The sequence below is a fragment of the Xiphophorus couchianus genome, chromosome 4 (assembly GCF_001444195.1).
Source record: "Xiphophorus couchianus chromosome 4, X_couchianus-1.0, whole genome shotgun sequence".
Taxonomy (NCBI): Eukaryota; Metazoa; Chordata; class Actinopteri; order Cyprinodontiformes; family Poeciliidae; genus Xiphophorus; species Xiphophorus couchianus.
Window position 1 is genome coordinate 19,682,486 of NC_040231.1, and position 16,240 is coordinate 19,698,725.

General features: G+C 40.6%; 1 protein-coding gene across 2 annotated transcripts in view; it reads left to right on the forward strand.

The window, feature by feature from the left end:
• fam189a1 (family with sequence similarity 189 member A1) overlaps positions 1-16,240 on the forward strand; it is a 91,614-nt gene that overhangs the window by 41,903 nt on the left and 33,471 nt on the right. The window lies entirely within an intron of this gene.

Below are 16,240 nucleotides of genomic sequence, written 5' to 3' on the forward strand. Positions count from 1 at the left end.
CTTGGTGGAAAACACCAGATGACATGTTGTTGACACTGAAATAAATCTGGTGCTGTGGCTGCATGTGTCTTCTTGGCCTTGTTGATGGTTGCATTCATGACTTAGCAGCTGTTCAAATAGTCACAGACTGGAGCTTTAATTTAGGGGTAAATGAAGGTTGGGTCCTACGATCAATTTTTAAAGACGTTTTCATAGTTTCACATGCACAGATCTCTGTCAGCTTATTGCAAAATGACAGGTTGGTAAAATGCTTCATAACAAAATTTCAGTTCATGACTCAAAGGTCAGCGCTCAAAGGCTTAACAAAAAACTCTCTAAATTACTTCAGCTTTGAGGACTGGAGCACAGAAAGGATTTGAAATTCTTCAAGAAGAATAGGAAAACATTTTGACTGACAGTTTTGAAAGATTAGCAGAAAGTTTGACTTCTTGTGTGACGATCCTTTCCCATTTTTGTCATCGCCTACTGGTGGGGCGTGACCCTTGAAAATAAAATATTCAGTAATGGGTTCGGCTTAGAACTGTCTTCACTAGAACTGTTGTGGAATGCATAAAACTGAGACTTAAATCCAATAAAAGTATCTGCTTCAAATCAACTAGAATGTGGAGGCTGCTGCAGCTAGAAGATCCAACAAAAAGCAACTTTACACAAAAAATGAAAAAAAATGAAATCAAAGAAACTCAGCTGTAACCAGATATCTACTTGTTGAGCTGTGCAGTACAGCTAGCTGCTACAGTAAGTTAGAAAAGTTGCAGTTTAAAACCTCTCTGAGTCAATATCTCAAAATAGATGGAGTTGTTTTTGTCAAATGGCAACGTTTTTGGCAGATAGATGTTTTAATCAGTGCATTTGTAGGTTTCCTGCAACTGATGATTATTTTGATGTTGTCAATTAATAGCCAGCAATATCAAGATCAAGTCGTCCAGGTTCGAAATTGCAAAAAAGCCTCTTACCAGCACCCAATAAGCCTCTCATTTGACTTTTCATATGATCTTTCACTGAAATGTTGCTTTTGTTAGATCAACTATAACGTAAAAATGCCACTTTAGTTTCTTCAGGACAGAGAGAAAACTTTTAGGTAAATGTTAGAAGAGCTACATCACAACATGTATAAAAAGTATTTCACCACAAACAAGCTTTGGGAAGAAATACAACAAAGACTGGAACACAGAAATGAAAAAGGTTGGAAATTTTGTAAAAAAAAATAATCGTTAAGATAACACGTCTGATAACAGGGACATTTGTTTAGCACTACGTAAAAGGCTCTTGAAAACAAATGCATAATTAATGACCCATCCAGACCTGTTTTACATTCACATGTAGTATACTGTGTCATAAATCCTTCTTTTGCTCAAAAAAAGATTTAGCTTTGATTGAGGTTTTTTCTGCTTCTTTTTTTTTAAGCTGAGATCATGACTTGAGTAGCCCACACTCTACAAACCCTAATCCAATCCTGTTTCATGCTCCTTTAGTACCACAAATAATCTAATTTTATTCCTCCAGTGTAACACACATAACCTTACACCCCTCCCCCACCATGCAGGAGACAGCTTGTCTTACTCCCTTAAGTTTTATCACCTTGCATCCCTGCTGCTTTTCCTGCATCCTTTTTCTTCCTGTATGTGTTTGTGTGTGTGTGGGGGGGTGTGTTTATTCCCTTCCCCCAGCTCACACTGCCTTCCTGCAACCTCAAACCAAATGAAGGCATCAAAATCATTTCAGCTCCTTGAGATCAAAAGCAGTGTCCCACCATTAAAGGGTGTACAAACACTGTTCATACTATTAAAAATGTTAGGAAATCTTCCCTTTGTCATTGTAAAAATCATCTCAGGCTTATTTGCTGCTTTTAAAGGGGTCTTGATATTCCTTTGTGTGTTCATGACTGTTACCCAGAAGCCTCATGTTCAGTCCTAACAGGCAAGCTTCTGGCCTGGACCCAGTGATGACTGGCAGGTGACTAATACACCGGCTGGACAATTTTAAAAGTTGGCAACATTGCACCAACCCACCTGCCAACTGTGGGTGGCCATGCTCTGCATCGTGATTTGCTTAAACTAGTGTTCCTCCAGACTGCTTAAGCACGTGTGTTAAACATTTGTTTTTCTAAGCTGACTTCTGCAAGCTGGGGCGCTCATAAATGGTCCAGACAATAATCATGTAATAACAACAATATACATTTAAAGCCATTTATTATGAGACAATGATCTTTTGATTGCATGCGTGTAGTAATTAAAGGTTAAAAAGCATAATTATATATATATTTTTTGCATACGTCTACAATGGTTTCATTGTTTCACAGCCAAGTAAATACTCACAGCACATGATTCGCTGTTAGAAAAACTTTCATTATAGTGGTTATTAATCAACATCCCTTAGACTGAGGGTCATAAAAACATTCATGCGTTTCAAAACTTTAGAACAGCGTACATGTGGAATAAAATATAATTTCAGCTAAACTAAGATGTCCAACAAGGATATTTTGAGGTGTCTAGGACGAGACGGTTAAACAGAGAAGTTATTTACATGCATTGTATAAGAGACTACCTTTATTTCTCCCAGTCTGACTGACATCGCATCACAGAAAACTATTCCTGTTTTGTGTTTGTTAGGATTACTAATATCATTTTCATTTTTCTGTAACTTAAATTTTACTTTATGACCTTAGGGCCCGGACGTTTTGGGGATTTTGCTTTACCTTTCAAAGTCAGATGGTTTTGTGCATTTTCTTTGGTTTATATATAAATCTAGTTTTAACCTGAATGTTTGGACACAAATGTGTTGGGTGTTCTTCCCCATTTACTCATGCAGTAGTTTGCAGAAATGTCTCCTTACAGAACTATTGTAACCTGGTCAGGTTCCCGTAGTCTTCATCAAGGAGGGTTTTTAGCTGTATATGTGCCTCCATTTCACTCAAATTATCTTAACCAAACCTTACAAATCCAAGACGTCATCATCTAGGTTTTCCCAAATACATTTACCAGGGAAGACATTTTTCTGGCGTTGAGCAAACACAAATAATTTGAGCAATCCTAACTGACCTGAGACAGGAAAATGTATGGTTTAATGCGAAGAATATGTGTTTTTATACTGTGTGTAAATAGATGGTTCTGGTTGTGTGTGAATGATCGAATCTTGTGAAGTTAGTTAACCAGGTAACTAACTTCATCAGTAGTTACCTGGCAACTAAAATGTGATCAACCACAATAGTTGTTTGGTTAAGTGAAGTTTATCAATCGTCTTTCTTTTGTTTGTTTTCCCCTTTTTACACACATCTGAACTTAACTTCCTAATGACAATTGCGTAACTTTGTTTAAAAGTTTTATGACTTTAATTTCCAGCCCTCGAAGGACCTTGTTTAGTCCAATGTTTGTGTCCTTTTCTCAAGAGGACTGTGACACAGCTTTGTCATCGCTCTTTTAATCTTATATCATGTGCATGATACTTCATTGCACACTGATATGGAGCTGAGTTGTCTCTGTTTTATCAGTTAACAAGCAAAGGTGAGGAGGAGTGACATAAATAAGAGTTTAGCAATTTACTACAGTGTGTGCTGGGAAAAAAAGAGATTTATCCAGGATAGTGAGTACCGCAAATACATTTGTCTGAGTCAGGGTCTTCCCTCGAGGCTTTTTATTCCTCCTGTCTGGGATTTAGAGTCACACAGATTCATTAATACGATTATGTTGTTTACTTGTTTGCTTCATTTCCTTATTTGAATGAATAAAATATCATCTCAAATTACACTTTGATCTCATTTGGATAAGAAAATGTACTTACTACATCTAAGAATATGAAAGAAACTTCCTTTATGGACTCAAGGTTGCTTGGTTCGGCATTCAAGTTATTGCTGTTTTATTGTTTTTATTGGGGAAACACAAACATCTTGCTAACAGAGACTGCAATGTGTACTTAATTTTTAAAGTAAACATAAAAATGTGTTAAAACCTAAAAAAGTGTTGAAGCACATGTGAGAATTAGAAGCTGCACTGTTTCTTGGCTCATGCCATGTCTTTCTGGATTCATCAGTAGTTACCTGGCAACTAAAATGTGATCACGAGACTAAAGCCGTGTCTGAATCCATCCCCCGAGACTCAGACTGAGCTGAGCTAACCCAAGCTGAAGAGACAGATGGGATTATTATTAGTAGTATTAAACTAAACAGTTATTAATTTAATCTTTCTCCACTTTCAGCTCTTTATGTTTACTTGAAATAATAATTTTGGCAGGCCAAACATAGGATTTATGGAGATGTTATTATGCTTAGTTGAAAGAGAAAACAGTTGTCTAAAGGACTCATTAGTGTGTGCGCCATGATTGTCAAGGAGGAGTTTCAACATATCACTCAGATGGTCAGACGGAAAAAAACACCCTGCACTCTTTTGCCTTTTTCTGACAGTGATGGATTATGTGCATCAGAGGACGGTTTGGTTCTTATTTATTTCTGCTGGGAAATAACTGTGTGATGGTTGTGCCATGTGAAATTCATGTTTTGAAACTCTCCACTAATACAGGCAATACATTCTTTATATACCTCTTTTTATGTTTAATGTAGTTATTTCCATATTTTGGTGCAACTACATTGAGCAGAAATATTGACTTACCTTGTGCTTTAATATATATTATCTTCTTGTCAGGAATAAGCGCTGCACAACATGTTGTGTTTCTGACTGCTTGTTTATAGCTGAGGGTTAAGTATGATCAATACAGCTTTCACATCTGCCTGCAGCCATTTCACTAAGCTTAAATGAATTTTGGAATCAATACACAAGTCCTAATTTGGTCTTTTGGGATCTAATTTGTTAAAAGGGACACAAATCTATGGAACAATATGAATTATGAGAAAGAATCGAGTTCATGGCCATCTTTTATGCTGGTACCAAGCTGCAAATGTCTGTGTTAAATAGGAGGAGCTTGTTTCTGTCGTTTGCAGATTCAGACTGGAACTAGAAGAAAACAGCAATTAACTGGGAACATGTTCCTTTGCAAATCCTGGTGTTCTCAGATGTGTGAGGCTGCCAACAGCGGTGAGCGTTGGAAGTAGAGAAGATGCAAATGAATCGACTCACTTGGTGACATCACTTGCAGTAGTTCATTTGAAGATAAATAAAAGGTGGAATGAATTTCATCCATTGTTCCTTTTTGTATACTCACTTGATCTTTGTAGAGTTGTGCTTCTGTCCAGAGGCCAATAAAAGAGTAAAAGATTCACATAGACACACAACCATGGAGGTAAACTCACTTACACCAATGGACAAATTAGAGAGAACAATAATGACAATATGGATGTTTGTGGATTGTTGAAGGAAGCAAGAGTATTGTTAGAAGTATTATTAAATATGCATATTCCCAAATTAATCACAGGTTGACATATGAAACTATTATTAAGGTTACAACTGGCCATAATGTTAAAGTAATATGTTTCTATTAGTACTTTTAAACTACTTGCAATCGGCAAGTTTTAAATGTTTGCCTTTCTAACTTCCTGAAGCACCTAGCTGTGCTGCAGTTCTAACATGGCCTCTCAAATCAGTTGGAAAAACCCAGTGGAGATTTGATTTCAGCTGTTTAAACTTTTATTTTTATTTAGTCCTGTCCTACTTTCTAGCAGTACTGAAAATATGTTTCATTATCATAATATAAGTTCTCTATCTCACTTCTTCTTTCATAATTAATAAAAAAAATTAGAAGCATTCTTTAATGCTTCTAAGTAAAAATGTGGTTTATCCATGTTCCTTGATGTTGTCCTTTCTATCAAACATTTACATTTTGTAGTACTCCATTTTCACAGCAAACTAGAAAGCTTTTTTTCTGAACTATTACAACAAACCCAAAACAATGATTCCAGTGTAAACTATATTTACATGGTTTACTTAAAGGTGGTTTGGTTCATTCATAAAAACAAGCTATTATGTGCACCGTAGTGTCGTCAGTGGGTTGTAGTATAACAGAGAGGGATTTAAATAATGGAGAGGAACAGAAGTGGAGAGGTGAAACGGTCACTGCGCTTTTGAGGTGTCGGGAGGTAACAGCATGTACCTCTACTCTGTGTTTCCATGCAGGTTGAGGTTGGCTGGATGGTAGAGGAGGAGTACATAAGCTCTGAGTGCTTTCCTGTTTTATGAACTGTTTCTGCACTAAAAGTTCCTTGTAAAAAGGACAATATTTCTTGTTCTATTCAAACCATTTTTCTTCCAAAAAGCACAAAGGAATGAATAAACAAATACATCTGCTGTTGTTTTGGATTCTGCCGTCTTGCTGCTGTTAAAAATAGTACAACTTCAGTATATATTTTTTGTTCACTAGCATTCCAGTCCATCAATTTGGTCCCGACTGAGATATCTCAGCAAAATTTGGTGCAGCATGAAATCTGACCCAGACGTCGGTGATTCACAGAGGACGGATTCTTCTGACTTTGATGGATTTTCCTCTTATGCCTTGTCAGAGAACATCTGAGCATGCTGATGTTTGCTCTTCTTTGACAAGCACCTGTGGACTTCAATCATTGTTTCACTAGTAAAAAAAGGAGAGCACACAAGAAAAAAGGACATGCCCTGTTATGATACAGTCGAAGTAAAATGTGTATTCAAAACGGTAATGCTGTTTTTAATGTGCTCCATGGAGTTTAAAATATGATGCATATGTGTTTTTACAGATCCCAAATTAGATAGATCCCCTTGCCAATAAAGATCTATTAAGTGACCTGTTTCCACATAGTACTGCAATCTGCATTGCTACAGAGATTAACCTCAATATTTCACCCAATATTTCATTGTTTCATCTGAGATTGATAAATCATGTAGGCAAAAATATTTTTACAGTGCTGGTCTTGTTTTTTTGTTTGTTTTTTTTTAGTAGAAATGAGCTGCTGTTGTTCATTCCCAAGAGTTCTCGAGGTTAAGCATATTTTTCTGCTCTTGTAACACCGTTGACTCTCCAAGGATTCTTTAGTGACTGTAAAGGAAATCTTTGACTTCCACCTCTTAAAGTAAAAAAAGAAAAAAGTGCTGCTCTGGCTGCAATAGAAACCTTTCCTTTCCACCCAGATGGTTACCTTGGTGGCGATGTGATGTGACTCTCTGATGTTTCCATTAACCTTTGGATTGACAGGCAGGAAATGGAGCATGTTTCTGGGTTCAGGTGATGAATATTACCTTCGTTGTGATGCCTGTTCAGAAAAGGTCTGTTCAGACTAAAGACTAAAAACAGTCATTCACATTTGATCTTTCAAGATTAGAACCTGCCACCTTGTCCTGTGCCCACGTTCCCTGTGCCATTTAACAGTTCTTTTGTGAATACACTTGTTTATAACATGACAGTGATCATGCTGGTTACCCTGTCAGTCTGTCGGCTGCAGTCAAGGAGGACGTCCAGTATGCTATTGTTGCTGGGAAGACAAAGTCTTTATGGGACATCATGCAGTGATCTTTGTCAAATATTTCACATCACCTTTGATTGAGTGTTTGTCAGGTACCAGCTTGAGTCTTCAAGTCAACCTAGACACATGGATACAGAGGATTTTAATAGAACAATGAGACATCTTAAAATAACACCTGGTTGTTTCTGTTCATCTAAAAGATGCATGTGAATATGTGTTGTGTATCCTAGAATGCAAATAAAATTCTTTATAATGGACTCATGTTGAAAAACAACCTTACATTAGCATTATGTGCTCCTTCTGAACATGTCATTCACAAAGCAAATAGCACTAATGATGTGTTCGCTGTTAGTAACAGCTCGTATGTGCAAGTTGTCATTAAACCACTTAGCTTCACAGATACAGTTTGTCTCATTTCTTTCTGTGCCATAGGGAGAAAAATGCTTGGATAATCTATCACATATTTTTTATGGGTTGTTGTTTTTGGCCTTAATGCAAATCACTTTGAAAGCTAGCAAAGAAACTTACATATGTAATATTTTATGCTTTAAAAATATTGTAGATAGTATTAATGTTATATGTTATGTATGGTGTGAAATGCTGATAAAAGCATAACAAAATAGTTTTGTACAATGTCCAGTTAGGCTTATATGATATAAATACATGGGTCGGTCATGTGTTCACAAGAGATGAACTGGTAAAAACTAAGAATGAAGATGCTCCATCAAAATCTTGTGCTATGCCATGGGGGAATATTTTAACAATGTCTTTTATATTTTTTTAATTAAGGGAACAAGGGAGCCTTTGAATTCATAGAGCAATTTTCTAGAAAGCTAAAATGCCTATAACATCAGATCTGACTGTGGTAAATATTGCTAAAGACATTTAGCATCATACATTTATTATGATGCCTCTTTATATTTCATGAAATATGACTTCAGGGCCTAAAGGCACAACACTGGATATTTTCCAGGCACGTAGTGCCGTTTTGTTAAAAAATTGGGCTTTATAGTCTTAAAGCCCAATTTGAGACTGATTTCCTTATTAAAGGCCACATCTACTAACCAAATTTAACTGTAGTTGAAACTCCTTGGTGTTGTAGAAATGTTTGGCTTTTGTTCCACAATGTTGTGTCCCAGCTGCGTGAACATTTCTAAGCTTCCCGTTGCCAAAATCTGCTGGGGAATATTTGTTGGCTGCTTGTAAAACACACAACCTCCAATCTGAGGTGCCTCTTTTAAACTGGAATACAAACCAAACCACATCTACAAATACGCCAACAACGTGCACAAATCTCTAACCCAACATCCACATAAAAACCGTAGACTTTCCATTACAATCACATAACTACTGAAGGGCCAGCAGGACACTGGCGATAGGTTTTATGGGTGCTCTCTGTGAGACCGTGTGACCCTGCAGACAGTCCATAAATATTACTGCCAGTAGCAGAGGAAAGAGGGAGGCAGAGAGATGGATGTGATTTGCTGACTCTGATTCCACCAGTGGATAAAAGTGTAACAAGCACAGCTGCATGAAATATCAAAGCTTAGAAATTTCTGAGTTCAGTTCTAATTATCTAGTTAATTTAATGATTACAATTGGGAGACGGTGAGTGTTTCCGCCCAGTTTTGCCCTCCAATAACTCCGTATTTCCACAAAGACCTTAATGGACAAATTAATCCTCTCATTAGGAGTAAAATTGGCCTGTTGGCAGCTTCTGCTTCTGCTGCAAACAGGGACTGATAAAGTGATTCTATTTCATTTTTTTAAAACCTTTTTACAATATAATTAGTCTAATTTATATCTTACCCATGCGCTTAATTTTTAATTGTACAATTAATATAAAACAAAGATATAATAATAAAAGTCAGAAGTTTGTGGTAATTTGTTTGTCTTCTTCAGTGTAATGAACATCCAGATTATTAATAGCAGTGCTAGTCATGTATGCTGGGGGAATGTATGCAGAGGTGAATGATGACATTGCTGTGGGGGTGTGCACATGTGTGAAAATTAGTTTGCAGCTGTGTTTCTATTTTCTGCAACATGTAAATAAATGTACAGCTGCTGCCAAATCTCCCCCCCGTTAAACGCAGATCACAGAAGCTTTTGCAGATATCAGTCTTTCTGACGTACTAATCTTTTTGTCCGCTCACAAACCAGCACCATCTGGCATTGCCAACCATCCTAATTTGCTCATAGTGGATTGTTTTGATCCATTTGCATTAAACAGGTGAACAGACAATCAATTGTTTTCATACAGATCTGATAATCTTCTGACATAATAATGTGTTTATTCGTCAGCCCAATAAGCTGAGCTTTGCTGAGTTTCAGCACAAAGATAAAAAGCCAATAAATCTGTCCAGTGGTGCCTTGTCTGTTGCCAAGATTTATGACACTCCAGGCTTTATTTGAATTTCATAGAGCACAGGAAGTCGTTTAATTAAGTGTTAGGTGTTACATTTAGCTGGAGCTTCCAAGCTCACTTTAAATCTATGACAGATCTTATGAATAGAGAGTTAATTCAAGGCGTTAATGACTTTTAATTTCTTAGACACAGAATGTAATCATTGATCACATTTTCCGAGTTTTTGTGAACTTATTCAGAACCAACTTCTGTCTAATTATAGAAAACATTCACAAAATGAGAACTTGTGTTGGACTCTTTCCATCCGGCTCTGGATATTCTTAAATCAAAAGACAGAAAGGAAAATTACGGCAATTAAAACAGGCATTTCGTTATTAATTTTTTGTGGTAATTGGAAAACCGTCACTGCTGCTCTTTGGAGCTGTTTCTAACAAACTGCACTATTAATGTTTTGTTCTGAAATAGCCCTAGACTTTTTTTTATGCCAACCAATAAAAGCTATGTATAAATCTATCCACAATAAATCTCATCTCAAGGCACTTTACAAGCCAAAACGCTCTAACATATCCATTTTTATTAATCGGACCAGAGAATGAGATCATGACATAACGCGAAATTGTGAGGTAAGCTAAAGGAAACTACTGTGTTGGACTTTGGAAGAGTCATACTTTCACATCATTAATCCATTCATCCTTTGTCTGTCCATGCAGTGTGCCAGAGAGCTGTTGTTGATGTTTAGTGATCATTGGACGAGAAGTGAGGTGTATGATGGCGTTATTATTGTCACCAAACACATGATCTGATGTGTCAACTGGAAGCAGTAAATTGTGGCTGTTCATTCTAGACGACTATAAGATCCAAACATGCAGGGGAGAAAAAACAAGACTGCAACAATGAACTCCTGGTGTGCAGAAGCAGGCTTATAAAATGTGATGTCAGTGAGATTCTTTTGAACATTTATATTTGTATTTTTAAGCACTTACGGGTGAAAAGATCGTCAGAAACAAAAAGTGTCATGAAGCGGTGCGGTGTGAGGTGGTGAGGCAGACGCTTGAGACCCAGGTAGAAATGAAAATGATGATTTTAATGACGGGAACACAGTCCAAACAACGAGCAGCAGGCAGATGGACACGACGACTAGACATTGACAACGACAAGGACCCGACGAGGAACAAGGAACACAGGTGGAGTTAAATACATGGGCGGGTAATCACAGAAACGAGACACACCTGGGAACAATCAAGGGGAGGACAGGACAACGAAGAGACTCAAGGACACAGAAAACTCTAAATAAACACAGAAAAACACAGATCCTGACAGTACCCCCCCCTCAAGGGCGGCTACCAGACGCCCACAAAAAAAAAAAAACACAACAAGGGAGGGCGGAGGGGCGCTGGACGGGGGGCCAGAGTCCAGAAAAACAAAAAACAACCCACCATCGTGGGCGGAAACACAAGAAGGGCCAAGAGTCCATAAAACAAAAAACTACCCACAGGGTGGGCGGAGGCAAAGGAGGCGGGAACCACAGAGGTGGTCTGATGGTCGTCCGCGGGAACCACGGAGGCGGTCCGGCGGCCGTCCGCGGCGCTGGAGGCGGGAACCCCGGAGGCGGTCCGGCGGCCGTCCGCGGCGCTGGAGGTGGCAATGGGGAGTCCCGGGGGCCGCCCACAGACGGCGATGACGAGCCCCCCGAGGTAGGGTCTCGGTCGGAGCACAAGGGGTCTCGGTCGGAACGCTGGAGGTCAGGGTCTCGGTCGGAACGCAGGGGTCTCGGTCTGGGGTGCGCCGGCAGGAACGCCGGCTGGAACGGCCTACGGTGCGCCGGCAGGAACGCCGGCTGGAACGGCCTACGGTGCGCCGGCAGGAACGCCGGCTGGAACGGCCTACGGTGCGCCGGCTGGAACGCCGGCTGGAACGGCCTCCGGTGCGCCGGCAGGAACGCCGGCTGGAACGGCCTACGGTGCGCCGGCCGGAACGCCGGCTGGAACGGCCTCCGGTGCGCCGGCTGGAACGGCCTCCGGTGCGCCGGCTGGAACGGCCTCCGGTGCGCCGGCAGGAACGCCGGCTGGAACGGCCTCCGGTGCGCCGGCAGGAACGGCCTCGGGTACGCCGGCAGGAACGGCCTCGGGTGCGCCGGCAGGAACGCCGGCTGGAACGGCCTCCGGTGCGCCGGCAGGAACGCCGGCTGGAACGGCCTACGGTGCGCCGGCTGGAACGCCGGCTGGAACGGCCTACGGTGCGCCGGCTGGAACGCCGGCTGGAACGGCCTACGGTGCGCCGGCTGGAACGCCGGCTGGAACGGCCTACGGTGCGCCGGCCGGAACGCCGGCTGGAACGGCCTACGGTGCGCCGGCCGGAACGCCGGCTGGAACGGCCTACGGTGCGCCGGCCGGAACGCCGGCTGGAACGGCCTCCGGTGCGCCGGCCGGAACGCCGGCTGATTCGGCCTCCGGTGCGCCGGCCGGAACGCCGGCTGATTCGGCCTCCGGTGCGCCGGCCGGAACGCCGGCTGATTCGGCCTCCGGTGCGCCGGCCGGAACGCCGGCTGATTCGGCCTCGGGTGCGCCGGCCGGAACGCCGGCTGATTCGGCCTCGGGTGCGCCGGCCGGAACTGGAGCGGGATCTGGGCTGGCGGAGAAACTGTGCGGCTTGGGAGGCAGAGGTTCGCCAGCCATGACGGCTAGGGCCGCCTTACGCTCCCACTCTGCCTCCCTCTGCAACTCCACAAACCCCGGGTGCGGAAAGCGAGGAACCCAGTAGTCCAGCAGCAGTCCCAAGCGGATGGCGAAACCGAGGCGTCGGATGGCAGCGTACGGCTTGGCCATTGCCTCCTCGTACTCCCTGATCGTTTCAGTTAGCTCCTTTAACTCCTCTGGGTCCATGATGAAAAGTAAAAAATAGCGTGCCTCACCGTTCGGTCTGGTCGGGTCCTTCTGTCATGAAGCGGTGCGGTGTGAGGTGGTGAGGCAGACGCTTGAGACCCAGGTAGAAATGAAAATGATGATTTTAATGACGGGAACACAGTCCAAACAACGAGCAGCAGGCAGATGGACACGACGACTAGACATTGACAACGACATACAAGGACCCGACGAGGAACAAGGAACACAGGTGGAGTTAAATACATGGGCGGGTAATCACAGAAACGAGACACACCTGGGAACAATCAAGGGGAGGACAGGACAACGAAGAGACTCAAGGACACAGAAAACTCTAAATAAACACAGAAAAACACAGATCCTGACAAAAAGTCGTATTTGACTACATTTAAAAAAAATTCTAATTGGGATGTCTTCTTGGAGGCTGTAGCTTCAGAAAACAAAGAAATGCCACAAAGGAAACTGTTACAAATTCTAAAAAAAAAAAAAAAAGCTAATTAAAGAATGAGAAGTGGTTCTTAGAACATCATCTGAAAACAGCAATTATCCAATCAACAATAATGAGGCACTGTGGGCCTGTCAACCTCAAGAATCTGAGTCACTTTTTTTTTTTCCCCCTTGCAGAAATAGTCATTTGACAGCTCAGAGTTTGAAGCTTCCTTTGTGAAATGAGGCCTGAAATTCAAGATTAATGTATTAAAAATCTAAGAAAAACAAGAGCTTAATCCTGCTTCTGTCATCATCACAAACTGCACATAATGCATAGCTGAAAACAACCTGTATATGGACCCAATTTTGTACATTTTCTACATTTATTGATTTTCTTCCACTACTTTTCCACAGGCAGAAGGAATTTAAACAAACACTAATATAAAACAGCTTTAAACCAAACTATTTAAAGCACATCATAAAAGCCAGGAGGCAAACTTATCCTTTTCTCGATCAAAATTAAACTCAAACACTCTACTGACATCATGTAGTAAAAACACAATAATAACACATGAGAAATCCACTGTAGGCAGTCAGTCTACGAGCACACAATAAAGCCTGTCCGCCTCTATCAGCCATTGTTAAGTAGCACAAATAGGCTCTTCTCCCTTCTGTCACTTTGGTGCCAATCTCTTTCTGCAGCAAATGCCGGGGACTGTGTGTGACATCGCAGCGATTGTGTTTTGGGCAAATAGAGGCATTGCAGGCAGGGTCCACCAGTTCATATTGCACAGTTGAGTGAACAACTAGTGCTCTGTGGTCACTTGTCAGGGATTCAAGGCGTAATTGTGGTTTGCACACAGCCATGTCAGCCATATTTCACAGCTGAGTGAACTGATACTGCAGCACAACTTCAGCCATCGTTTTCGCAGCTTAAAATTGGCTGCTGAAAACACACGCGGCGTCGCTGCTGGGTATGCAGAAAAAAATAAATAAATACGAGCAGACTTTTGACCTTTGGTGTCTGGAGCATGCACTTATGAGTAAACTGACTTGGTCATGAACCTTCCAGTGAACTCGCAACCAGTAAAAGAAAAAGAAATCAAACACTGACACATTAGATGCTACAGCTCTTCTTCTTCGTCTCCTGGATTTAGTAGACTTGTGGCAAAATTTAATATTGCAGTTCTCTATCCCCAGGTGTGAAGCTAGACAAATATTATTCATTATTGAAAAAAATTTTTTTCTGTTGTATTAATAAAAAGAAATTACCTTAGATTTCTTTTATTGGTCATCTTTAAATACTTTTTACATTACAATTTTTTTTCATTCTTTGTTTTCTATCTTATGGATGAAACTGTGACTATTGTGACTGTGTATGATAGGTTTGCTTTTATTCTTCAAGGTTAGGTGAATTGTTGTTTTCACATTTGAAAACTATGTAAGTAATCAACAGTGTTTTTGAGAAAAGGTGTAAAACTTCAGTGAAGACAAAGCAAAGCTCCCCTTTTGAACAGAGCTGGTGCATTTGTTGATGTCATGTTTTATTATAGCACTTTGTCTGTTTCACACCTATACCATCTTGAGTTGCTTCTTGGAAAAGCTGAGGCATTAATTGTGGTTGGACAAAAATAGAGTTTTCTTTCTTATTTTAGTGCATGACTCAGCCGTTTACCAGCAAAGTGGCATATTGCTGCTGGAGAAGCAGCTTCTGCTTTTCTCCAATTACAATGCATCTCTTTGTTTTCCTTCCACCAGTGTGGAACAAAAGCTCACTGAATTGATCTAGTGTTTCTTCTTTACACTTTAAAAGAATCTGGCAAAAGTTAACACACCAAAAATCCCATTTGAACATGTGAATAACTGAAACCGCTTCAGTCAGGGAGAAATACTGTAAGTACAGCATGTGCTGTTGGAAGGAAATTATGTAAAGTATGAAAACAGTTTGCAAATGCTGCCTCTGCACTCTATTATCTGTAATATGGAGATATAAAGATGTCTGGTGTCTTGTATTAGAAGGATATGTGCTGATTTAGAGTCAGAACTCCATTGCACATACTGACTTTCATCTCAATATGGAAAGATCAAGTAAAACATAGAAACAACATGCATCAATGCACAAGGAATGCATGTAAAGCATTTTTGTTGACTGTAGTGGTGCAGCAAGATCAAAGAAATGAAAGGATAGGATATATTGGGCGTCTGCTTGCTGGTTGTGGATGAACGGTCAGGAAGTGACAGATTTCTCATGACGCCCCTGAGCGTCAGGAAGAGGTGGAGAAGAGGAGGAGGCGACAAAGTCATTCTGAAAGGAAAATGACAGAAAACTAAAAAAAGAATGGTTCACAAAAATAGAAGAAGTGTGGTGATGACAGAATTAAAGATGTGGTTAGTTTGACAGCGTGTGAAAACAGCAGCAGTGGGAATAAAGTAAGAATTACAAAAAAAGTTTTATTGCACAGCAAAAAATTACAATAAGGAAAGTTAGTTTTGATTCACCTTTTTAAAAAGGTGAATCTTTTAGCATTTGTGCTCATGAAGGGTCACTTCAGTGACTCCAGCTGTCTCATTAAAAACTCAGCGAATACAGTTATTTGTTATTAGTAAAAGAAAATCAACCAAGTGTTTGGCCTAAACTTGCTTATGTGAATAGATCTTGGATTCTAACTGTTTGTCTTATTACCTGCTGAAGCTTTATACATACGTAAAGCAGCTTCACATTTATATGGATTGCCTTGAGATCATGTCAGAAAAGGCAACATTTGCTCCTTTGACAGATGTAACACAAATATCTACAGTGATGACACACATTCATCCGTTTACTACAGGTAATAATCTGAATGTCATAAGAAGTTTAAGTCATTTCAGTAATTCTGTTCAAAAAGTGAAACTCATAATAAAGTCACACCAAACACGATTGATGTATTTAAGCATATTTCTTGTCATTTTTAAGCTCATGACTCAGAGCTAATGAAAACTTAGATCAATAAAGAACATATTTTTATTGCACAAAAAAGGATAGCCTCCTGCAGTCCCATTTAAATATGCTCCACTGTGATATATGGGGGTCCTCCCTCTCCTCAAACTTTTACCCCCGACCCAGACTTGGTTTTATTGGAAGATGAAGCCTGCTGCCAGCTGAGACGTGCCCCACAGGACCACCTGTCAGGACCTGCTGAAAGAAAGCATGAA